Source organism: Micropterus dolomieu, linkage group LG15, assembly GCF_021292245.1.
Source record: "Micropterus dolomieu isolate WLL.071019.BEF.003 ecotype Adirondacks linkage group LG15, ASM2129224v1, whole genome shotgun sequence".
NCBI classification, from domain to species: Eukaryota; Metazoa; Chordata; class Actinopteri; order Centrarchiformes; family Centrarchidae; genus Micropterus; species Micropterus dolomieu.
The window spans coordinates 3998047-4024025 of NC_060164.1; the positions used below are offsets into that span (position 1 = coordinate 3998047).

Below are 25979 nucleotides of genomic sequence, written 5' to 3' on the forward strand. Positions count from 1 at the left end.
TGTGACAGATTTCATGTCAGTTTATCCAATAGTTGTTGAGATGACAAAAATATAAACCTAGTGGTGCTTCTAGGAAAGGTCAGGAGATTACCGAAGTCAGTGGGATACATCCTCTGGGCACCATGAATGTCTGTATAGTGCTCTGTCTCTGGGCCATGTTGGCTCCTCCCTTCTGTCAAGGCTACGCTGATATTTGCAGAGCCGTCCTGTCCTGCACACCAACCTTTGTTTCCAGTAAACTCAGAATCTATTTATAGACATTGTGTGAGTGAAAAAGCGAGGGAGGGTGTGTGTGGCAGTTATTGGAGAGACAGAGTTAAACTGCAGTGTTTAAAGTAAGTGTTTGTGTATCATTGGCAATCCTGATGAGCATTGATAATACGGGATTATGACTTGTGTGGCAGAGGTCACCTGGCAGTAATGTTTGTCTGGATCACAGTAAGGTAAGTGCATCATTTAACAATGGTGTGTGTCTGGGGAGAACTTTATATTGGCTTTAAAGTGCAAAACTATCAATTTCAATTAGTTATAGTTGGAGGTAATCTTTGAGTCATGATTTATCACTTCACCTTCAAATATTTTGTCCCAATCTTTGCAAGAAAGCAGGTGATCCTGTGGGGTTTTTGAAAATGTTTGTACATGTTTGGTGTGTGTCTACACTGCACTTACCAGCAATCAGTACTATACTTGTCTAACTTCTTGGCTTTTCTGCTACTCTGTGTTTGATAGTGGCAAGCATATAAAAAACAAACACAGCATCACTGTTGGTTACCACTGCAGCAAAAGAAGCAACCTGGCAGTAAACTGTTGAATGGACTACACTTACTTCTTGTCTTCTGACCACTCAAAGTGTTTTACTTTACAAGTTACCAATGCTGCCCTTCCAGGAGATTGAACAAACACTTGAACACTTGGTCTCATGTGACAATGTCAATGACAGTCACTCAGTCTTGGCCTCACATGACTGAGATCGTAATGACACCTGTCCAGCATGAAACAACAGAACTGATGTTAATGATTGGCTGGAGATGAAAGTTGAGCAGCTAAATCGGGGCGGCTGGGGATTTTTTAAATCTTGACCCTCCCCGGAGCAACAAATATTTTTCCTTGAGCCTCCCTGTGTGACTGCGGGAAAATACCCTCCCTCTGACATAAATAACCATATTTCTATTAACCATTACATTTAACAGAGACTTAGCCTTGGCCCTCTGGCTCCCCTTCCCTAACAGCTAACTACCAGCCCAACTTACTCTGTCCTCTCCTATGGTACTTTATCTCTATGACATTCCATCAAACAGCACAGAGGGAGTGAGAGTTATCACCAAGACAAACAGCTCATTTCTTGAGCAACATGCAGATCCTCCTTACAATAAATAGACATTTGTTTTAAGCATAAAATATAGCAAGTAAGGCTGAAAGAGACGTTCCTCTGTTGACTGATTATGCCTCTATTCTCTGCCATGAAAGATCCTTTATTCAACAGAAATACATGAAAGCAAACAGGTGGGAAATGAATGATATACAGTTAACAAAGAAAAGCCCAACACAATATCCACGCAGAAATACAAAAACAGTAAAGGTGGTAGTGGTACAGACAGAAAATGAATATTAGTACTAATAATGATAATAATACTAATGACAATAATAATAGTAGCAATAATAATAATTGTGGCAGCTGGTGTTGAGCAGGAACAACAGAAGCGACAGAAGGAGTGATTCTTTTTAATTGAATGGATTTCGAACATACAAGTATAAAAAAATGTAACAATGTTTGGGGAGAGGAGAGGGAAGATGAAGCACAAAACTACAGGAGAGGAAAGAAGTCGAGTTAGTAACATGCATTTATGGGATAGTAAGAGATTCTGCAGAAAGATTGTTTTTTGAACAACTGCCAAACAAATATGGCACCCTTGAGTGCTCCTTCAGAAGTTCGCCCCCCCCCCAATTTCAAGGACACACATTACCAAGGCGACCAGTGCAACAGTATCTCTGCAGTCTGCTGGCTGAGGGCACATTAGTCTCAGTAAGGTGTTTTGTGCAGTACTGTAGAAAATAACAGCACTAATAAGACAACTAGCCTGTCAATATTTAAATATGTATTGAAGCACAATACTTTCATTAGCCAAAGTCTAAGCCATGGAGTCTAGTTTATGTATCGGTAGGATAACCAACTTCATCAGTAACAAATAGTAAACAAACATCATCAAACAAACGACAAGCACAGAGACACAGCATCCAGAGCACAACAGAGTAAAAGACTTGTCAGTTATTTGAAACTGAACAAATCAAACAACCTTCTCTCTCCCGCTCCTCCCGTGCAAGCGCATGCTACTGCAACCTGCTGCTGATTGGATGGAATAATGTTGTGGAGAAGGTTCACACCACTTTCTTTGTGTTTGATTTACAGAGCCAGGGCTGTGTAGGAAAACCAGCACACACAAAACTGAGAGCTAGTGAACCGTGAGGAAATATTCTGTAAATGTAGCAAAAAGTGCATTGGATTTGGATTGGTATTGGATTACAATCGCTTACTATCTCTTCAATGGGATGAGAATGCATAGAGAGGGAGAGGAGAAGAGTGCATTATGGGAAGTCTCCCAGCCATATAGACCTATAGCAGCATGACTAAGGGATGCTTGACTCATGGGAACACTGTTCGGGGAGTGAAAGTTGGTAGGGAACAATGTTCCTACTCAGAAAATCTATTCAATGTTTTTATAGGGGGAAATCACCTATAGCTGTTTTACACTGACATTGCAGGGTCTGGGGTCAGTCCCCAAAGCAATGTTTCTGTGTCAGCGTTGTCATTGCTACTGGCTACAGGTGTACTTGAAGCTGCAGTGATGCTGATAGGTATGTGACGTGTGTCTCTGATGCATTAAAATCCCAAAGGACGGCATAAACTCTGTAGAGATGCACCTTATTTTTCTGTTATTATGCTAACGTGAACAACAAATATGTGCTGAAATCACAGAAGTCCTGTTCTCTGTGAGCTCACACACAAACACAGGCACACACACGGAGCGAAGGCCGCACTGGAGAAGTGAACCAGCTGAAGTGAAGATAACTCCAAGATTACTGAGTTACTGTAAATGTTTGTGGCAGGTTCAGGGCTGTCAGGGCTGTCTGTGTCTGCTGGCTGTTTATTGTATGATGGCAATATTATGCCAACAAATTTCCATAATGTTTTTGTCACTAAAAAGACTAACTATCCATATAAGATATCCACATGATTTGGATACCTCACACTGCTGAAGGCTCATATTAACTGAACTTAGAAAAGCTTTTCTGCACAGTAGATGACTGGATTTTTCTAAGAATCACTTTAGCATGTGATCTCTTCATGGCCAGTATGTACAATAACTATTTCAATGTACTATAGGCTACATATGGGCATGTGAGTATAGACCCACTCAAAAAAGTGTGAACATATCCTTTAAGAGTGACTTCATTACTCCATTTCCACTTAATATGTCAGGATGTTGAATTAGACCTGCAAACATATTAATCCCTCAGCCCACCCACCTATTTTGTTTCCTGTGTCCAAGTACAAATGCCCAATTCCTCTATCAGGGAATCCCTCCATTTGACGTTATACTAAAAGACTCACTAAATGCCATTGTCCCCATGGTAGCTGTCATACAGCGCCTTGTTCAAAATGTGTGTGACACAATAAAAGCTGGAGTTCAGTTCTTTTTGTCCAGCCAGGCAGCAGGATGTGCAGACATTTTTAGAAGCCCAGAGAGACAAAACAATATGTACGTCATTAGAGTAGAATATGGGATGGGTTGGCCCTCTCACACAAGTACTGAGCAACAATGTTGGCACACACACACACACACACACACACACACACACACACACTTGCTACATATTACTTGTGAAGTAGCTAGGTAGAATATCACTCAGAAATGCTAACAATATGAACCTAAACTGTGCCAATTTGCACACACATATCTCACCGGACATTTAGTGGGCAAAGTTATCATGAATGTTGGCTGGATTTAAGACAGGAAGACACACAGAAACAAACACTAACATGCGCACAAGCATATTGTGATACATTTCCTGTTCTGCTCTTTTTTCCACTTTACCTTGTGTGGTCCCTATATTTAGCTCCATGCAGGGAAACCAACCAACACACACAGGAAAACTAAGTTGGGAAAGAATTGAAGGAAGTCTAGTGGCCATTTAGACAAACAACTCCGACACTGGGATCAGTGCTGGCTGAATACGCTGCAGTGCTGTACGTGGCTGAGACAGACAAGGGGCTTTAGAATGATAGAGGGCTTTCTGAAGAAAGAATTCAGAAAAGTTGATCCAGCACTGACAACTGGAGAGCTATGCTGGGTTTAGTAGGGTCCTTGTGGATCCAGCTGGATTTGGATTTTGATGTGGATTTGAATGAACTAAAGGTGGATCTGTACATGAACATGTTTAAAAAGTGGATCTATTTGGTCTGCTGGTAGATCTTGGCTGATTGAAAGTCTCAGATGAGGTAAGGTATATTTGTGGTTGCCTAAATATTTTAATGGAAACCTGCAATAACACTAAAAAACACTGTTGTCATCCAGAGTGACTACCTACTGTCAATTGCTTTGTAAAACTAGAACCTAAAATATCAATCAGCTGCAATGTGAATTTTAATGTGCCATACAGTATTGTGATCATTTAAGACTTGCTTGTCTTTGTGCACTCCTATCTGTCAGATCTTTAGTGGATAGTAGTCTTTGTCAGGTTGTTATAGCTGTGTGTGTTTGATAGTCTTGTGGGAGTATAAACCACATGATAAAAATATATTGGCACAGGTATTCAAAATGCAATACTTATTATCTTGTTTTACCTTTTTGTGTCTGGTATTTATAAGTAAACACAAACTGTTGTGCCTTCACAGCATTTGTTTTGGGTTTGCACAGGTGAATGTGATATGGTTGCTGTGCACTGATATATTTGCATAAACTTGATGCAGGCATGACAAGATTTTGTGTTTTGTTGGCTCTACATGCATGGGAGTTTGAGGACAGGAATGTGCTTTTATCTTTTAAACATATTGTTGCAGGAATATTTCATTCTGGACAGCTGCCTTTAGCTTTCAGCAGTTTGACAAATCTGGGTTTCATCTGTTGCTAATTTTAATTTCCTAAGTAATCATCACAAAATAAGGACTAAACAAATGTTCAGTTTCTGTGTGCTTAATTTGGCTAGGTGGCAAGTTATATAGTTAGTTTTTATTAGCATTTATTATTTATCGTATGTAGGTTGGAGGATAGGGCATGGTGCGGGGGAGTGATTTCTACATACAGTATATAAAGGTGGAGATCACCTCAACCAATTAGCAGCCTTGTTTCTCAAAACGTGGTGCTACCAGAATGCATTGCATGTTTGCTTACATAGTTAGTGAAGGGGAAGCGTTGCAACGACAGATCCTGTGGACACCTACCATAAAGGCTATCTTCTGCATCTCTTTGAGACACTCAGAGCATGACTTACCGTTGGTATTTGACAACCTGGGAAGATGCAATATACTGTCAGCTTCCATAATGTTACTGGGGTCAGATAGTGACAAGGTATTAAGTGGTCTGATCACTTAACTGGTACGGCAGTAGAGCGTTGAGGAAGCATGTAATACTATGCATCTCTACCTATGAACTGCTCTTTAATTTAAAGTTTTTATCTAATACTGAGTGACCTGTAAACATTTTCTTGACATGGACTTCTTGTGTTTATGTAAATAATGAATTGCTGTGTTTGATATCATATCATGTTGTCATATCAGAAGTGTTGCATATATTATTATAAAGGAGTCAAAATTCTAAGGAGCCAGTGAAAGAAGTAGCATGTCCTTTATGAAGCATGGCACAAAGAGAGTGTGTGGAGGTTGGGGTGGTAGATGGACAAGTAGCGTATCTGACTTTCACGAAGGAGAAAGAGAAGTTTATGTCCTGTCAAAGACCCGTAACTAACCAAAATTTTAAAATGTTGGCATTTGGGGATAAAAAGTGCCACTGAAAGTAATCTGGTGTTTTGCAGAATTGTCCAGTATTGATACTATTATCTGGCTATAGCGTTGTTTAACTCTGGCCAAGACCTTTTTCCTAACCATAGCTAAACCGTTTGAGTTCCCTAAGCTGTCATACATCACACTATACATTTTAATCAGCCTTTCTGCATGGCTTGAACCTGTGGCGTTGATCACACTGGATCAACTGATCAGTCCATTGACAATTCCATCCATCCATTGTCAACCGCTTATCCTGCGTGCAGGGTCATGGGGGGCTGGAGAAAATCCCAGCTGACATCCGGCGAAAGGCGGGGTACACCCTGGACAGGTCGCCAGTCCATCACAGGGCCACACAAACAAACAAACTCTCACACTCACACCTAAGGACAATTTAGGGTCACCAATTAACCTAGCCTGCATGTCTTTGGATGGTGGGAAGAAGCCGGAGCACCCGGAGAGAAGCCACGCAGACATGGGGAGAACATGCAAACTCCACAAAGAAAGGCAGAGGAAACCGGGGTTTGAACCCATGACCTTCTTGCTGCAAGAAGTACAGCAGCCTTCTTAGCTTCCTCCGTCATCGTCCTTTTAGGTCTCTTTGCCTCTGCCATTAGCTAACGTTATGTTGATAGATGCTACTGCAGTAACATTACAGATGTTCGATCTAGTAAGTTAGCAGTAAGATCAACTTGAGATTTAAACCTCTGTCTGTGAATCCTCTGGCTGATTTTGACAACTTTGCTAACACAGCCAAACATCTATGGAGAATGAATCCTGACACAATCGAAAATGAATACAGAAATTAAAAAATGTTCAATAGATAAATAAACATCTTATTAAATACAAAACATTAACACATAAATGTAGGCATTCATTAAATTATACAATGAGAAATTAATTAATATGTCTATTTTAAGTTGCTTTTTATATATTCACCTTAATAATCTTCAACTTTATTTATTAATTAGTTCTTTAAAAAAGTATTTATTTAAGCGTTTGTTTGAATATTTTTTATTATTTTTTATTCTTTCTTTGAATTTTCTACCCAATAATTTCCCCAATGGTTCTTTATGCATTTCTGCCTCATTAAGCAAATGAGGGAGGGCGGTGTCTCAATGGGTCAACTTCTCACCTATTGGTTGACCAGTCAGACGGCATAGGTCAATAAGCCTTGCCACTTACAGTTGCAGATGGCTTCCTTCAGTGAGGTGATCAGTGAACTGAAGCGTTTTGCAACTGTATTTGAAGACTACCAGCCGGGACTGTTAGAAGTGTAGCCTAGGCTTATTTTTTGTGTCAAGCCTTCTACATTTGTATGTGCTATGACTAGTGTAGCTAGCCTAGGCTGTTTCTCTGGAGTTTTTGATGGTGCGCCCATAGCCATAGCCTGGCTGCAAGGATGCACGCGCATTCAGGGGGTAGCCGGTCAGAAGACTGTAGTCAACCACTGTAATGAAAGTAGATTACACATTGTTTGTAAAGTCTTGTTGACTCAATAATAAAGTGCCATTTCAGTGTTGGATCTGTCTGTTTGTGGTTCATTTGCATATTAATTTAACATGCGTGACTGCTCTGCAGGTCAGCGGCACCAGACCTTATGTGGTCATGTCAGCATTAAAAAAGCTAAAGAAAGGCAACAGGCGTGTGCTTCATTTCTAAGTGAGGTTAGAGCCCAATGACAAAAAAATTTTTTTATTAATAAGGGATTTCATTGAATAACTAAATGTAGCTCTTTTAATAGGATGTTTATTTATTTATTGAGCATTTTTAAATTTCTGTATTGTAGACATAGCAATCCAGTCTCTTGCTTGGTCACTTCTTTCTTCCTCTGACGTCTTCTTCAGCCTCTTCGCAACCTCTGCCATGATATCCAAACTGAAAATACTCAGCTAGCTTCTTCTTAAGAACTTACATTGTAAATTCTATACTTTTTGCATCTTCCAATAGCTTCGTGTTTTAGAGTTGTGTTGCTGTGTGACACGGTGCTGTAAAGCATTATTCTGCAATAATGATTGATTTCCTGTCTGGAAATTCCAGTGTTACATAGCGCAGTAGCGGGCGCTGCGGTCCTGGAGTGGTAATAACAGAGACGCCATTCTCCCTGTTTCAAGTCAGTGTACCAAAATGATTTTGAAGCTGTTATTTTAAGATAGAAATACTGCATAACCAGCCCTTAACCAGTGAGATGTAATGTCAGAAAACAGTTTCATTTATTTTTAAAGGCACTCCATGTTCTGCCAATAGGGCTGTCAGATCAGTCATATAGGTTGTTTTGGAAGGCAGTAGCAAATTACCTATTTTGTTGTTGAGGACATGTATTGTTGCCTGCAGTGTGGGCTGGATTGAAAACTTTTTAATCTCTTGATTGCTTTGGAAATAATGTGAGGCAGTCCACTCATCCTGTCCTTCAGTGCTGAGGTTGTTTTTTTCAATTGACACATTGTAAATGTGAACATTATGTGGAGTGTTCTGTAAAAATAGGTGTCCTCAGATGAAGAGGCAGTAATTGTACATCAGTATATGAGCCTGTTGCTCAGCGCTCTTTGAGAGGGACAAGTGAGTGCAGAATAGATCAAAATCCTTTGGTAATGGAGTCCTAAAGGAAACTTGAACATACAGGCATTTCTGTGTTAACTGGGTGCTAATTGGTGTCTTGTATACATCTTTACCTTTGTGAGACTCTTAAAAGAAACTTAAGAGTTGGTGCTTATGCTCAATAAATAAAGTGTGCTCCAGTTGGGAAGTGCTCAGAATGTCAAGTGGCTCTGAAAAGGGCATCAAAGTGGTACAGTACATCATTAATCATTATCATCACAATTATTAATGTGCACATTTGTATGTCAGAATCATTCAAATCTTAGATGAAATGATATACTCAGTTTGGTTTAACGCTTTGCTAATGAAACTGCAGTAATTCATATTTTTCTAGAAATATATATTTTGGTTTTATGGCATGCAGCTTAACAGAGGAAAAATAAACTCACTGTACACTACCTGCTCAGCACCAAACAGCAGACAGGCAGAGTTGGAGCCTGACAGAATGGAGCGTTTAGCAGCTTAAGAGCCAGATATTTCCCTCGGGTACTGATGAAGACCGATTCAGAGCTAAAAGGAGAGTAAATATTGGATTTAAACTCATTAGGTGAAACACTGCTCATTAATACTACTCCATGTCTGCTGAACAGCAAATAGGCAAACATGTTTGTCTTGTTAGCTGCCCTAATGTTGTCCTTACAGCTTGTTTTAACTAGTGATTTTAACAAAAATAATGTTAGGTCTCTTACTTGCAAACCAAAGGCCTTTAATACGTAGTTCATAAATGTCTACACAAGTTTCTTTATATGGTTTTACTAACATGAAGTGCTAGTAGATATTATATATTATGTACATTGTATGCTTTATTCTTTCAAACATTGTCTGGTGTCGCACGCTCCCCCAGTGGTGGCTCCTGTTTAGCAATTTTCACTTGAGACATGATTTCAATTAAGAATCGATTATTATAAAAAAAAATTCTGTCAGTTGACCAATGGATTCTGGACTAACAGTTTTATGTCTATTCATTAGTCATTCACATTTTAATCCATTCTTATAAAATAAAAGATTAAAGTGTAATTTATACTTCTGCGTCGAAGTAAAGTAGGGGAGAGTGGGGTAAGTTGTCACACTGTTCATAACTGCAACAATTAGATGCTTTAGAAAATCAAATAGCGCCTTTGTGTGACTTCTTGTTCTGTGGTCAACTTCCTGTTCCCATGTGGTCATGGCATCTTGAGGGATGGTCTAGTGGATAGCACTGTGGCCTCACAGCAAGAAGGTTGCGGGTTCAAGCCCCGGTTATCCTGCTCTTTCTGTCTGGAATTTCTGCATCTGCTGTGGATTCCTCCAGTGTTTTCTGGTTTCTCCCACCATCAAAAACATGTTAGGTTCTCCAGTCAGTGCCGTTTGACCAGACACTGATGGACATCTCAGTTGGTCCCAGGGCGCTGCATAGCTGCTGCCCACTGCTTCCTTGTGGGATGGGTTAAATGCAGGAGATGAATTTTGCGATGTGTATGTGACGATGAAGTATCTTCATCTCTAATCTGAGGTGAGCAAATTTTTTTATTTTTCAACTTTAAAAGTAAATAATTTACTTTTTATGCAATACAACTTTGCTATGTATGAAATAATACTTTTGCACAGGTACAGGAGACAATAACATGTGCTATGTTGAGCTAACCATTGTTAGTTTGGAGCAAGTTGTCTCAATGACTTTGACGACTTGCCCCAGTACAAACAGACACAGAAAATGCACTGACAAAAGGCCAGAAATACCAAAGGTTTGCATGAATAAAAATGTGTGCAAACTTTCACCAGTAAATTAACATGTAAGCTGATCTACTAATGGTGTGCACACAGAATGACGTCTTCCAAAAGTGCAAGACAGTTTACAAGCACATAGCAGTTTGGGGCGTTTCAATGTTATTGTGCAAAGTAATGGGAGGGTAACATGCAAATACCTTTATTTACTACACGCAATGTGATCCAACAAGCCTAAATGCAATCTATGTATTTATATTATATTATATTGAAAGGAAGGTGCAAAGTGTTGCAGAGATGGCTGCTGTTATTGTTGTGAGAAGGAGGCACGGCTCTAATGAAAGAAGTTGTAGAGAAATTAAAATATTATAATATAATATATATAATACTATTCTATATCCAATATATATAAATAAAATTATTTTATTTTATTTATTTGATGAACTATATGAATTGAATTGGGGTTTTTTTGTATTTTCCTTTAGCTTTGGCAATACTGTTGTATTAACATTCATGCCGATAAAGCAAATTTGGTTTCGACCTGACTTCTTTTCTCTGTGAGAGGGAAGAATTTAGAAAGTTGTGTGGTGCTGCGGAGAGCCCCCAGTTGCAATATTGTATTTATCACGTGTAAAATTCACCCAGCCAGAGGGAACAATCACCATAGTTACATCATCATAGTTACACACAAAGACTGAACCAGCTCTGCTGGATAGGACTCCTTTCCGTTACTTTCATCCATGGGGTGTATCTGATTACTTCGCACCTAATTAACACCAGGCTAAAATAACAAACAAGAGTTTCGGAGGGGGTTCAGTTGCTCTTTAAACCTCCAGGTAATTCATATTATTAACATACCACAAGCCATATTAGATACAGTAGATAAACATATGTCACCATATAGCATAAAGCACATAGCATTAACTTTCTCATTTATTTGGCCTAAAACAAAGACATGTAGCACTAACAAAACAGCTCCTGTTTCACTTGGTGTCCATGATCATCAAGGACAATAAACACACCAGCTGCACAGACTGCAAAGTGCTGCAACATCATAAGCAATTTCAAGGTCATTTCCTATCACTGTTACCCTGATAATATCCAGCTGTATGTCTCTTTTGGATCAGATGAGTATGACAAACTGACCACACTGTGCAACTGCCTCACTGCCATTAAAAGCTGGATGGCTAAAAACTACTTACAACTGAACACAGATAAGACAGAGGTCCTTTCTGTTGCACCCGATTTCAGGAATCTGGATGTTATGTTTGACAAATCAATGCACTTTAATCAAAATGTTAAATCTTGACCAGGTCATGTTTCTTTCATTTAAGAAATATTGCCAAGCTCAAACCTGCTCACAACCAGAACTTGAGATGATAATTCATGCTTTCATTTCTTCTTCTTTAGATTATTGCAACTCCTCATTTACAAATGGTCCAAAATGTTGCTGCAAGGCTGTTGACCAGATCCAGCCGAAGAACTCATATAACACCCATCCTGTTCTCATTACCATAGCTCCCTAAAAATTCAGGATTCAGTTCAAACTCTTAAGATCCTCAGACCATGGCCTACTAGCTGTACCGCGTGCACGTCTCAAAACTAGAGGTGATGGTGTATTCCAAGTGGCACCAACACTGTGGAATGCTCTTCCGTCAGACCTACGGTCTAGAGTCTCAGTTGAAGCATTTAAAAATCAGCTGAAGACTCTTTTATTTAAGTAGGCCTTTGTCACCCCGTAAACTTTTAAATGTGAATGTTTATGTTCTCTTTAAAACACAAAAATGTCTTGATTTTGATTATTCATGCGCCTTTTAATATACACAAATACATTGATTTTATTGATGATTGATGCCTTCTATGGTTTAATAATGTTTGATCCTTATGTATGATTTTCTGATTGCTCAACTGTTTTATTGTTGCTGTTTTTTATCATTGTAAAACACCTTGTGACTTGCAAAATAAATAAATTTTTCATACTTATTAATACTTACATAACACTGACAATAAACTCATTTAGGGCTTTGGCAGTAGGTCTCTGTAGACCACACATGGGATTTTTATTTGAATCATCAGATTATTGACAAACATGCCCCTGTAAGAAAGCAAACTGTAAGAACTGTTATTGCTCCATGGCTGGATCAAGAACTCAAAGAACAATTGGTGCAAAGAAACTCTGTCAAGGCAGAAGCAAAAGACATGAATGAGCAAGTTTGGTGTGGAGAACTTGACTGGCCTGCATAGAGCCCTGACCCCAACCCAACAGAACACCTTTGGGATGAGCAGAGACTGCGAGCCAGGCCTTCTTGTCCAGCCTGACCTCACAAATGCGCTTCTAGAAGAATGGTCAAAAATTCCCATGAACACACTCCTAAACCTTGTGGACAGCCTTCCCAGTAGAGCTGAAGCTGTTATAGCGGTAAAGGGCGGGCCAACTCATATTAAACCCTATGTGTTAAGAATGGGATATCATTAACCTTCGTGTGCGTGTAAAGGCAGGCGACCCAAAACTTGTGGCAATATAGTGTATATTTTCTGAGAGTAAGGTGGAGAGAACGCCATGCATCATAAAGACCAAACTCTGTGAAAACAATGTATTGTTTAAGGGAGTCTGCCTGTGGCGGTTTTGGAGGGGGAGCCAACTGGGGCCAGTGCCCCTGTAACACAGACCTTGGACCCCCCTATGCCGCCCCCCTCTGAACGAAAAGTCTGCAACAGCCTTATTGAATTGGTGCCCGCGGGCCACATCCGGCCCAGCACATAATCTAATGACAACAAAAGTAAACTACATGTAGAGTCTATGAAAGTAGCTAAAGAGTGAGTGGACATTACATAACTACGCTTTTTAAGTAGGCTGCGTGGTGCAATAAAAGCGTCACGAGTAAAAAGGCGATACTTCACCACCACACCCGTTTAAAAAGCATAAACACACAAAACGCAATGTTTTAATCTGCTCAGTCTCTCATCCACCAGCTGTGTTTCGGTTTTACACAAGCACAGCGCTAGTTCAGCTAACAGCTTATTCTCTGTCTTTAGTAACTGTTTAGCTTAGTTTGCCAGTACATTAAAATATGGCACATTATAAACTCAGCTCCTGGAGAGAGATCAGCTCTCCTCTCTACCAGCAGCAGCAGAGGGAAGAGGGGGAGGACAGGTTCTTCTTCTGTTCTTTCTAAACTTCACTCAGTATGTTGACGTCAGGAATAGGATTTATTTTACTGACATGTTAGATATGTTTCCAATGAGCTATTAGTTACTTTGCTGTTGTAAATCCTATTGCTGCTCTAGAAACAACATTTTGTTAATAAAAATGTTACATTATTTTTTAAAATAATATATTCAGTTATTTAGTAATAAATAGGACTGATAAGAGCATCGATAAAGAACTTGAACCAATAAGGAGTACCAATATAAGTGTGTCAATAAAATCCTAATGATCCCAACTCGTGAGAAAATGTCCCATCTCTGTGTCCTGGTTTTAAAATCTGGCCCAATCGAATCTGTAATTGAACAGCCCTGGTCTACAGTGATCATAGTAATATATCTTCCTTGCGACGAAATGTACATTAAACTGAATGCAGCATTGTAGACAATATTTTGTCCTTGTAATCCATGTTTCCATTGCATGGATAGTTTGGAGATTACTGGAAATTCCTCCTCCTTAAAGGGTAAAATATTAACATAACAATTTAATAATGCATTGCATTTAAACAGCTCTTTTCATACACAAAAAGAGATAACAGTAGCCTACTGGTCCTATCTGGACATGCAGTCTGCCTAAATATGTATTCCACTCCATAATGCACAGATGATGGCCTACTATCAAGTATTTTGTTTTGTGTATATTTCACATCATGACTAATAACAGGGGTGAATATGGTGGTGTTTCTTGTTTCCTAGCAAAAGTTATAGTGGAATACAAAATACAAACAGGGATCCAGAGAATGTCTAGTACACTAGAGCTTAAACTGCTCATTAAGCCTTCCAAAGTATTCATCAAAGAATGTTCTGTAACTTGAGCTGAAGTTAACAGGAATGTTTTCTTTTTGTATAATGTAATTTAATAAAACTATAACTAAGTTACTGAAAAGATCCTGTTACTGAAACAAATAACGTAACTAATGTAAGTTACTAAAACATTACATTATATACTAAACAGCACATTTTGAAAGCTTGAACATTGCCTTTTTCTCTTTTGTCATGGATTAAATGGGCCCCTCTGACAAAACCACTGGCCCCAGCCTGGCCCCCGCAATAAAATTGGTCTAGAACCGCCACTGGTGTCTGCTAATTTCAGTACAGTGACTTCCTGCCGTACTGAGCCTATACGTGCTGGGTTACATACCAAGTTCTCTCCTATTATGTAAGAGCTGTGTCTGAGTGAGCAGAGAGTGAGGTGAAGAAAGCATAAAAAAAGGAGGGATGGATATTAGCGATGCATAAATTGGCATTTTGAATAGAAATGTTATATTATGTTATGCAATAAATTGACCTCTGGATCCACAGTAGTGGTATTATGATTGAAGTGTGTTTTTTTGTTTATCATAATGGTGGCAGCTCTTTGTTTGGAGTTACAGCAGACTGAGTACGAGTGAGGAAACTGTGGTGAGGTGAGTTTATCTGCTGTCTTGGATAAGTGAATCTCCTGTAGTAAAACAATGCTTGTAGAATATTTTGGTGGTAAAAAACGTCCTTTCCCTCGAACAATTCCCTCGTACATTCCAAGAGGTGAGTTTAAGTATGGTCATCATTCAACTCACAGATGTGGAGTAGATTTCTTATATCATTAATTTAAGTTTAGAAAAAGCGCAATCTTGTTTCAGGAGGTTCTTTTTGTAAATTAATAACTTTATCACTTCATACAAATATAAAAGTTGTGTTGAACATCAAAACAACTTGTGTTGAGAAAGGTTTGCTGGATTACTGATTGTTAGAGTGCTGATTATCCTTAATTCAGATATTTGGTTATTTCATCGTTTCTCTTATTAAAGTACTAGCTTTAGTAGTAGCTGCAGCATTCTGAACCATTTGAAAACGTTTAGTACTCTGGCCTAAGGTTAAACAACACAGTTTACCATGGTTGTATTTAAAGCTATTCTTCCCTTTTGTAGTGTTGTTACATATTAAGCAAGAGGTCAGTTCTGTGAGTTACTAACATGCTCATTTCATGTACAAGTTGGGTTAAACATCAAGACGTTTGCTGATTTATGTTAGCTGACTGGTTAGATAAATTATTCACATTCATTCAGACTTGGAGAAAGAAGGAATATCAGTGTTACTTCCTCAGGACTCACTTTGAGCTTTTATGACAAGTGACTAGCAAACCTTATCTCAGACCACATCAGGGGGTGAGAAGAAAGAGAGAGAGGGTGTGTGTGGCTTTGTAGGAGCAGCTGTGGCTTACAGGAAGAGCGGGTCACCCACCAACTGGAAGATCGGCAATTTGATCTCCTCCAGTTTGCAAGCTGAAGTGTCCCTGGGCAAGATGCTGAACATCAAATTGAGTGTGTGTTAATGTTTAGTTTCTTTCTGATGCGCAGATGGCACCTTGCACGGCAGCCTCTGCCATCATTGAATGTATCTGAATTGAGTGGTTGGAAGACTAGAAACTCTATTGCTGTCCATTTACTATTTACAATGTGTATGTTTGTGACTATCACTTTTTTACTTTAATTACATCTTTTTAGAAGCTAATGAGGTTCAGTAGACAGGATTAACAAGAATAACTAACCAGGCTGTGGTGGTAATGCACTCGCTGATGAAACAGAACATATGAGTGGCTGTGGACACTCTCTCTCTCTCTCTCTCTCTCTCTCTCTCTCTCACACACACACACACACACACACACACACACAGTCATAAACTCAGAGGCCATCTGTTTAAGCCGTCCTACCAGCTGTCTGAAACCAAGGTTGATGCAACATCTGTCTGCAGCAGTACACATGACTCTGTCTGCTCTGAGCATCATTTCCATTGCTAACACACTACCTGTTCAGTGTGTCTGCTTGCACTGGCATCCCTGTGAGAACGGCACTGACAATCTGATTTACCGTTTAAAGAAGCTCCGGTGTGCACTGTCAAAAGGTGCAACATTTGTTATAATTGAGGCATAAATGTAATTACTATGAAAAAATCTGTGATACATTTTACATTGTCAGCACATGGTCACTTAAAAGCATTATATTTGTTGCATAGATTTTATCTTTAATTTGTACCTTTGCTTTGACAGAAATAAATATCTTTTTATTGGCTGAAATTATACAGTATTTACTTTTTTGTTTCAAAGGAGGAACCCTGCTTTCTTCAATCTTTACTAGATTTCCTAGAGATGCTGGTAAGGTCAGATACTAAAGCTGCTATAATCAATAAATATTAGATTAAACTATATGTAATGTGTTGCTAGTAATGAACGCACAGAGAATTATCACCAACTCTGCAGTTTAGTTCTAAATTCAGTTTTTGCTTGTTTTGTATTGGTATTATTATTGGTATTATAGCGCATAAACTGCAGAAGCAGCAGGCAGCTGTTTTCAGTGAAAAGGTTCTGTGCACTACATGCCCTGCAGCAAAGAGCAGGCAGAAAATGTTAGCTACTAGCTGGTGAACATAGTAGAGAATTTAAAGAGGCACATGTTTTTCTCAGAAGTTGGTGAAGTGAGAATGAGCTAAAAGAACAGTGCATATTATATATTTTAACTTTCAGCTATTGTACACTGTTATTTTTATTGTTTGCTTTTTTGTATGCAAGTACTGTTTTACATCTCAACACCATTGGAAGTGAGGATATCTCCTCAATGGTACTTTGAGGTAAAATAAAGCTGATCAGTGGACTTCATAAGGACGATAGAAACATTACTCCATATCTGTTGGATAATAGGCAGCTGTTTGCTCAAGGTGTTTTCAGACAGAAGCAAAATTACTTTTTTCCCTTGCATCATTTCTGTGAATTTCTCTGCGTTTGTTCACAAAGATAAAATGCACCAACTGTACAGACGTTAGCTGTAAGATAATGCAACAGAAGCACCACTGTGCGTGTTGGAGTCTGTGTTCAGCTGCAGCCTATGACTGAACTCGCCTCGAACTCCAGTTCTTACTCCAGTTATTTCCCTCCTTCCTCACCTCGTCTGTCAGTAAACTGGTGAAGTAGACTCATACTTAAACTTTAACTTATTTGAACCCCCTACCACTTAAAAGTATGTTCTGTCTTTTCACACATGAAAACTCAAATATATACATAATGAAATGATCAAAAAAATACTGATTGGATCTTTAAGAGCAAACTTCTCAGCTCAGCTTTAGTTTAATCAATTTCAAACCTTGATTTTTTGGCATTCCTTGTCTGTGCAAGTGTGCAAGTTAGGATTTAAGCACATAGCAGCAGTTAAAATTAAGGCGAGGTTTAAGTGTAATCAGTGGACAGCTCTCACAAATGTAATAAACCTGATGTGTTTGTGTGTGTGTGTGTGTGGGTAATGTCACATGGCAGGACTGCAGCTGCTCCAGGCTGCTGTGTTTACCAACAAGAGGAGGAGGAGGAGGAGGAGGAGAAGGAGGAGGAGGTCATAGCGTAGTATATGCTCCACCATGGGAGTCTCTCTGCTTGACAGCCAGTAGCAGCTTGCAGCATCCAGCAGTTACAGTTATCTCAGTGACGGGACGGATCTTTAGCCCGGATGGTTGCTGTGTCGATGCTGGTTAGGGGGTAAGGTTTGATTGCTTGTGAAATGTAGATTGTGTAGTTTGTGTGGTTTTTATAATTGCTAGTTATCGTGTCAACAAGAACAAGATTTCAAGCCTGTTTGTTGCCCTGCTAAGGGAAGGAACAACATTACTGTTTTAGCAAGGAGTTCAGCTATGGCTTCATTTTGTGTAATTAAGACAGTGTTGGGCTGTGGTAAAAAGTACAAGTCAAAGATGGGATATTTTAGTTCAATTCAGTATGCTTTATTGGCGTGTCTGTTTTGGTAAACAATGTTGCCAAAGCAGAATATTAATGTTAATATAATATTACAGTTGTATCTGCTGTCTAACTTTGTTAAATTGGTATTTTGTGAACTCAGTGTGTGGCAGGGCTTTTAAGAGCAGTGCAATGTGTGTCTGTGTGTGTGTCTGTGTGTTTGTGCGCAGGTGTACATGTTTGCATTTGCATTATGTGTTCTGTCTGAATGTGTCTGTGCGCACATACGTGTATGTCACTGGACTAAGCACACAATGACGCATCCGTAAACCAGAGGCAGAGACACAGTGACCCATTGTGGAGGCAGAAAAGCACAAGTCATGCTAACGGGCACAGCTGACTGTAATATGCGCAGCTGAGCTGTGAAATCAAAAGGAAGAAAAACAGAAGAATGTGTCAGTGTGTGTATCCCGTAGAAAATGACATATAATGCATTCATGTTTAACCCACCGTGAAAGTAGCGTGATGTCCACGCAGACAACGTGAAAGAGAACACTTTGAAAGTTTCAGAATAGCCTTTTTGTTGTTTGTGAGGCATCTCTCCGTCACACTGTCAGTAGCAAGCAGAAGTGCCTGTCCTTGCTTTAATTACTCTGTTATTTTGCTTTGATAAGAGTGTCAATTATGTAGGTGCATTCACAAATCAAATATTAAACATATGCACTAACAATATTTATGCTTTGATTTAAGCCGTGACCAACATTTAAATCACATTCACTTCTCTTCTTACCTCTTATATAATGTCCAAGACCAAATACAATTGTTATTCAGTCAAGATCAAGACCAACAAATGAGTCATCTCCCTTCAACAAACTTGGACAACGAGTCAGCTATGTTATTCACTCAAGAAATTTCTCTAGCTTTAAATATGTGATCTCTGCTGTTGTCGTCTCTTGTGAAATTCTGAAATGTTGTAATGCTGGGGGGCTTGCTATGAGGAGTTTGAATGTCTGTGTGGGTTTCCTCCCACACATGAAAGACATGCAAGGTTTGATGACTTTAAATTACTTGTAGGTGTGAATGTGAAAATGTTTGTCTGGAAGCTCTTTACAGAATAGAGGCACTGAATTGAAATTTGTAGTAATGTAGAACTACAAATTTACAAATAAGTTCTGTGGGCATGCTGCACATGGCTATTAGCAACTCATGAAGAGAAGTTACTGAATTAGTTCACTTATTGCAGGTTTAAGGGATGTCAAAGGTAACACAATGTTTAACAGCCAAAACCCGAATTATATCCACATATCTCAATCAGCAATCAAAATAAAACTGTATTAAATCCAAGCAATATATGTTAAGAGTGTACACCCAAGACTAATGGCATGTAGGCGATTATGCTAAATTGTGTGCACGAATTATAAATTCAAGGGTACTAATAATTAAATTGTGCACAGAAATTAGTTAACTGCTAATTGCCAACCCTAACCCGCAAATCTCGGCAGGTAGCCTACAATATCTGTTCTGCCAAATAATGCATCCACCTCTTAAGGTCCTTTTCAGACACTTGCACATTGATAAAATGCGGTTTAGTTTTGCTTAATATCCAGGAATGCTACTTCTAAAAAGTGTAATGAAATACTGATGAGTCTGAACATTAATAAAATATATACTTCTAATCATTTATCACCATTGATGAACCCTTCAAAGAATAGCACATCGTTTTTAAATAGTACTTGGAAGTGCATGCAGGGCTTGGCATAACATCGGCAGCCACCCCCAGCAATGAGTGCTCTGCTTACACTCCCATTAAGTTAGCATCACTAACACAGCTTGGCATTGCTCAAAGCTGGCTAATTAGCTAGTTAACAAGCTAACCCAACATGCTATTTATGCAGAAACTGATACCTGCTAATAATTGCATAAATATATATAATCACATAAAAAAAAATACTAGAATTTTACTCACCGAAAAAACTGGAGCACAGGCGTCTTGGATGGTCTGTTATAATAAATCACACAGCAAGTAATATTATTCGTCTGGTATATGACAAAAGGTACAAACACGGTTGAGAAGTCAGTTTTGGTGGCTGGAACTAGCAGACCGCAGACAGACAGCAACGGAGCGAAGGGATTGTGAGTGTGGCCATTCGGTGGATCCAATCCCATGATTGGTGGGTGAAACCAATAGAAACTCTTATCTCGATCTTTTGACTCGCAAAACTAATTAATCTGCATTAACTTTCTGACTTTACAAGGAAAACTTTTTGACCTGTAATTAAAGAGGACAGCTTAGCAATCAAAACTTTTAGTGACAGAAAAAAAGGCCTGTTTGTTTTAAATTACCAACTTGATTTTTGATTGCAGTGTAAGAAACATGTTCTCAAAACAGTTTTTTTTCTTGCATTAAAAAGACAAAAATCCCTTCAGATAGATTCACCAAGGACATGTTATCATAGAGACAAATCCCTCACAAGCACCTAGCAAGGCCAGTGAGGAAGATTACATTTTAACAACAAAGGAGAGAAAAACTCATCCCTCAAATATAAATAGATTTTTTTTACGAACACTCATTTATAAGACACGAGACATACTCTGCTAATTAGCAGCTGGCCTTTTGTAATCATTCTCACAGTAACCTGACTACACTGTTTTTATGCTATGTTCTGTGAAATCCTCTAGTTTTACCCTGGTGTCAGACACATGGTATACATAATAGATTAGTCTTAACAACCAATTGCTTATGGTTGTACTATGGACTTTAAGTCAGCAATAAAGTGAATTGATTGAATTTTGTTGAAATGGAATTTGCCACAAACAAGTGTGGTCAAAGCCACTTCCAGAGTTTGTGGTCACTGTCACAGTTGTATATCTCATTGTATGTCAGCTGTGATGATGATGATTCTGAAATGTTTTCAGAACTGGTCAAGGCTTTTTGGTCAATGGGATATTAAGCATAATTATATTCAGCTGTCCTGGCTTCCTTGTATGTTGTTCCTCAAATGAAAGTCGCTTTTCTAAAAAGTGTCAGCTAAATGAGCAAAAGTAAATGTTAATTCATTGATTAGTCATTTGGTCTATGGAAAAATGTATGTTTCTTATGGCATAAGGTGTTGTCTTCAAACGTCTTATGTTGTGAACAGCCGTCCAAAACCCCAAAATAATTAGTTTACAATTATATAAAGAAAGAAAAGCAGCAAATCCTCATATTGGAAAAGCTGGAACCAGAGAATGATTGCACTGAATGAACTGATTATCAAAATAGTGAGTGATTACATTTCAGTCAGTCAACTGATAACATCCTATGTGTATAAAAATCAAAAATAAAAATAGCTCCACCTCAACCAGCTACACATTAAATGTTAACAAACAATGAAATATTGCTTAATACATCTGAAATAGTAATATAATACGTAAGAACAAAAAATATTTAACACACATATATAACATTGACAGAGGCTGCTCTATTTGTCCTCCATGAGTCAGTGGTTCTCAAACTTTTTCACATCAAGGACCCCTAAACTGACACAAATTAGACCATGGACCCCCATTTGATAAGAGTTTTGCTTTTAGACATTTCTTTACAGAATTTGTATGAAACCAATGACCAAAATACAGTAGTTTGTCATTGTGTGACTGTATGGATGGAATTGTAGTGAAAATAAATGTCCCTTTTTGCGGCAACCCTCTCAAACAACCCACTTTGAAAACCACTGCTTTAGGTACATTTAGCTGAATATACTTTTACTTGAGTAACACTTTGAATGGAAGGATCTCAGTACCTCTTCCACCACAATTTGTGAGTCAACGAGTTGCCCTGGCAAGTACGGTCAGTAGCAGTCCTTTTGCTTTCTGTTTTGGTTGGCCAGCTGTATGCTGATACACTATTCAAGACAGCACAGCTAGTGTATGGTGATTGGCTGCCCTGTGAAACTGAGAAAAAGACAGGGTGGAGCTTTATTAAGACAAAGATCACGGTTCATGTAATTGAAAACTGCAGTAGTCATTAATCATCGTATTTTAAAATGACAGTCACTTTATCATTGGTTTGCTGATCCTGATGATACTCTCATCTCATACATTGTTACCACTGCAGCGTCAACAAAGACAGTGGAGAATTTGTTCACAACAGTGGCATGGTGTTATTCTTTGAAACGCACGCCTGCAAGTGCACCACCCTGGGGTGAACCCACAATGTGGTTTTCCAGGTGGTCAAATGTTCAGGTATTTTTCACTTTGTTTTTAAGCTGCACCAATTATCAACTTTAGATTTTGCAATGATTCAGTTGACTGCTTGTGAAAGGGGTCTATATCAATGTATATTGATGAACCCAGAGATCATCATCACCAACTCTGCAGTTCTCCTCAGCGCTATGAAGCAGTTTTAGTGTCTTTCAGCTCATTGTTTTGAATTCCTCTGAAATCTGCAGCTGGCAGCTGTTTTCAGAGGTAGTCACCTAGTCAGAAATGTTTAAATCCTACACATGGGGGCATTTATATCTACTAGACTTAACCAATGCCTTAAATTCAGATGGGTAGCTGTAACCACTCCCAAATACATTACCATATACTTTAAAGCGTGGGTTTGGCTTTTGCTTTTATATAGATAATTACTTGTAGCCATATTTTGTTCAGTTAGGTTGTGGACAGCTTCTAGTTATCCACTTATTATTAGTGAGCATAATAGTGATATTTGTGCAACATTGATGGTATCAAGCTGTAAAAAACACAAACTATTATGCAGCAAACTTTTCTGGGATAAATGATTGAAGGAAACGCATGACTGCATCTTTGACTGGTAGAGGGGTTATATGAGGTCACTGCATTCATATAAATTTATATATGGAATCATTCCTAAGGCAAACGCTATTTCTGCTCTTAGTGTTATTTATGAATAAGAACTTATTGTTAATACTGAAATCACCAGACACATTAGCAATCACCACATCTAGTCAAAGTCCCATTTAAGATCTTATTCCATTTACAGTCAAAAAACAATGCCTTCTTTCATTCGACTGTGTACACACACACAGACAACACAGAAAAAATAATTGCTGAGGTTGACACAAGTGTCAAATAATAAATTAGGTGTTGGCCAGTGACGTCTTTTTTCCCTCACCAAGGTGATTACAGCTGATTGCATACTGAGCCAATAACAAGGCCCAAACCCAGAGAGTCCCCTTCTCCCACAATGCACTGCTGATCCTCATTCAGCTGTCTGAATGATGTGGTTGGCTTTTGATCCTACGATACAGATATTCTAAGCACCTCAACAAACCACAGGATTAAATCAAGTGTGAGATCAAGGCTGCTTTAAGTCAAATGGTAGCATGATTTGGATATTGATTATAAATTATTATATTATTATTATTATAGTTATTCTACATGATTTGCTAATGGCATGGGCCATGTTGGTAAGACAAGAACGTCCCATCAGTGTTGGGATTTTAGCTTTGAATATGACTGGTAATGTTGTTATAATATAATGGTAAAAATGTTGTGCATAAAGAAATTGGTTTGTTATTAGTAGAACTATCATTGTTGTGGTTACAAGTATCCCTGGCAGGTGTACAAATGTCAGTGGATTAATGAAACATCAGTGTCATGGGTAAAACATCATCACCAAGCGTCTAACATCCAACCTGCAAATATGAACATCATCTTTCTGGATAAAAATGTCATGTCATGGATCAAAATATCCCTGTTATGGATAGAAACATCTGCAGACACCTTGTGTTTATGTTAGGTTTCAGTTTAAAGGATTGAAGGTGGGGGGAGAATTACTAAGCTTGTCTATTAAACAGGAGAGGCGTCACTTCGTTTTATTTATTGGCCAACTTTTGATTTGAACCTCAAACTGTATTTTTTGTTTCCTTACTGGGATACAGATAGATGGACTCCTGGGAGATTTGAACTGAAAAAAGGACTCAATGATTGGTGGTTGAACTCGGTTTTGGTCTCACTTTTTCTTGTCGTCTGTAGGTAGGCCTGATGATATTATTTAATGCCATCACTTGACTCAAATTATCTTTCTCATATTATCACAATTCGATGCTTCTTCTCCACCATTGCTCATAATAATAATTCATGCATCACCTAATTTCATCCTAACACAGGCCTGACCTACAAGAATGGACAGTGTACACTGATTTACTGCTTGTCCGTTGTGAATAATACAGAAGGTACAGAGCTTAAAAATGAATCGCATACAATTCACAATATTAGTTAAAACAATGCAATTAGAGTATTTTCATATCTACGCTGATGACACACAAATGTACTTGCCCATCAGTTACACAGACCCTGAAATGCTGAGTTCACTTACCGACTGCATGAACACTATGAAGTTAAAAAATGGATGTCAAATAATTTCCTCCAGCTGAACTCAGACAAAATAGAGATCCTGGTAATTGGGTTCCAGCAGATAACAAATACTGCCATCTGCTGGTTTCCTAGTGAATCACATTAAGTCTGTTCCAAAGAATCTTGGTGTCTGGTTTGGTTTTGTAATTTAGGTTTTGAGCAGCACACCACAAAGATTGTGCAGTCATGTTTTTATCAGCTTAGAAATAATCTCATTGTAAAAAAAATCAATCACGCCTTTATTTCATCACACCTGGATTATTGCAACAGCCTTTTCGCCTGTTTAACCCAAAAATCTATTGATCGACTCCAGACTGTCCAGAACTCAGCTGCCAGGCTTTTAACCAGAACAAAGAAATATGACCACATTACTCCTATTTTAGCTTCATTACACTGGCTCTCAGTATGTTTTAGAATTGACTTTAAAATTAATTGATCACTTTTAAAGCTCTTCATGGCCTCTCATCTTGTTATATTTCTGACCATTTAGTCCCATACACACCAGCACGTACCTTGAGATCCTCGGGCAGAGGTCTATTGTCTGTTCCAGAGTCTCGACTGAAAACTAAAGGGGACAAAGCGTTTGCAGTCAGGGCCCTGAGGCTCTGGAATAGCCTGCTTATTTGACTTTATTTTATCCTATTTTATTTTATTCTATTTTATATATATTTTATATCTATTTTAAACATGTATTTTAGTCTCTGAAGTGTTTTCTTGCTTTTATCATGTATTTATTTTGTGTTTTATTGTTTTTACACTTGTTAAAGCACTTTGTAACTTTTTTGTTTTTGAAAAGTGCTCTACAAATAAAATTTATTATTATTATTATTATTATTATTATTATTATCGTTCAGCCCTAGCGTAGAGCCAGAGAAAGTGAGCCAGGATGACCCAATGACCCAATACTATGTACTGTAGCTGCGGTACCGGAGGCTGCAGTTTCAGGACCCACGCAATCTTGGGACCGTAGTTCTTTTGTGACAGCCCCATCTAGTGGAGTGGTGGTTGGTAATGCACAGCAACACAAAGAAGGTTAACGCACAGCTGTAGGGTTAACCAGTTGACATGCATATAATCAATAACTTAGGGTTAGGCACACACTCGTTGATGGTTGTGGTAAGGGTAACTGGCTTCGGGGGGCTGTCAAGAGTAACATATTTAGCCAGCCAGCTAGTTGGCAGTATCAAAGTAAACAAGGGTGAAACTGCAGCCTCCGGTACTGCAGCACTGCAACACTTTGCTAGGAAAAGCCTGAAGAAATTGCACAGTAGAGTATGTTGCCTGATATGGTTTAGGCTTAGAAATATGATCAGGTGTAGGAATAATTTCAATTCTCACATCACATAAAGTGCCCCATAAAGATCAGGAAAACCATCGGGAGTCACAAAAGCATTATATGTATACATAGCATATGGGCTCTAA

General features: G+C 38.6%; 1 protein-coding gene across 6 annotated transcripts in view; it reads left to right on the plus strand.

The window, feature by feature from the left end:
• Nucleotides 1-309: 309 nt before the first annotated feature.
• rasgrp3 (RAS guanyl releasing protein 3 (calcium and DAG-regulated)) overlaps nt 310-25979 on the plus strand; it is a 53523-nt gene continuing 27853 nt past the window's right edge. For 2 of the 6 annotated variants that reach the window (XM_046071152.1, XM_046071153.1), the window contains exon 1: nt 310-443. The gene's annotated coding sequence lies outside the window, so the exon portion shown is untranslated. Of the gene's footprint in view, nt 444-4220; nt 4499-17894; nt 18003-25979 lie in introns of those variants that run through there. The other 4 variants (XM_046071147.1, XM_046071148.1, XM_046071150.1 and 1 more) reach the window with 3 other exon arrangements.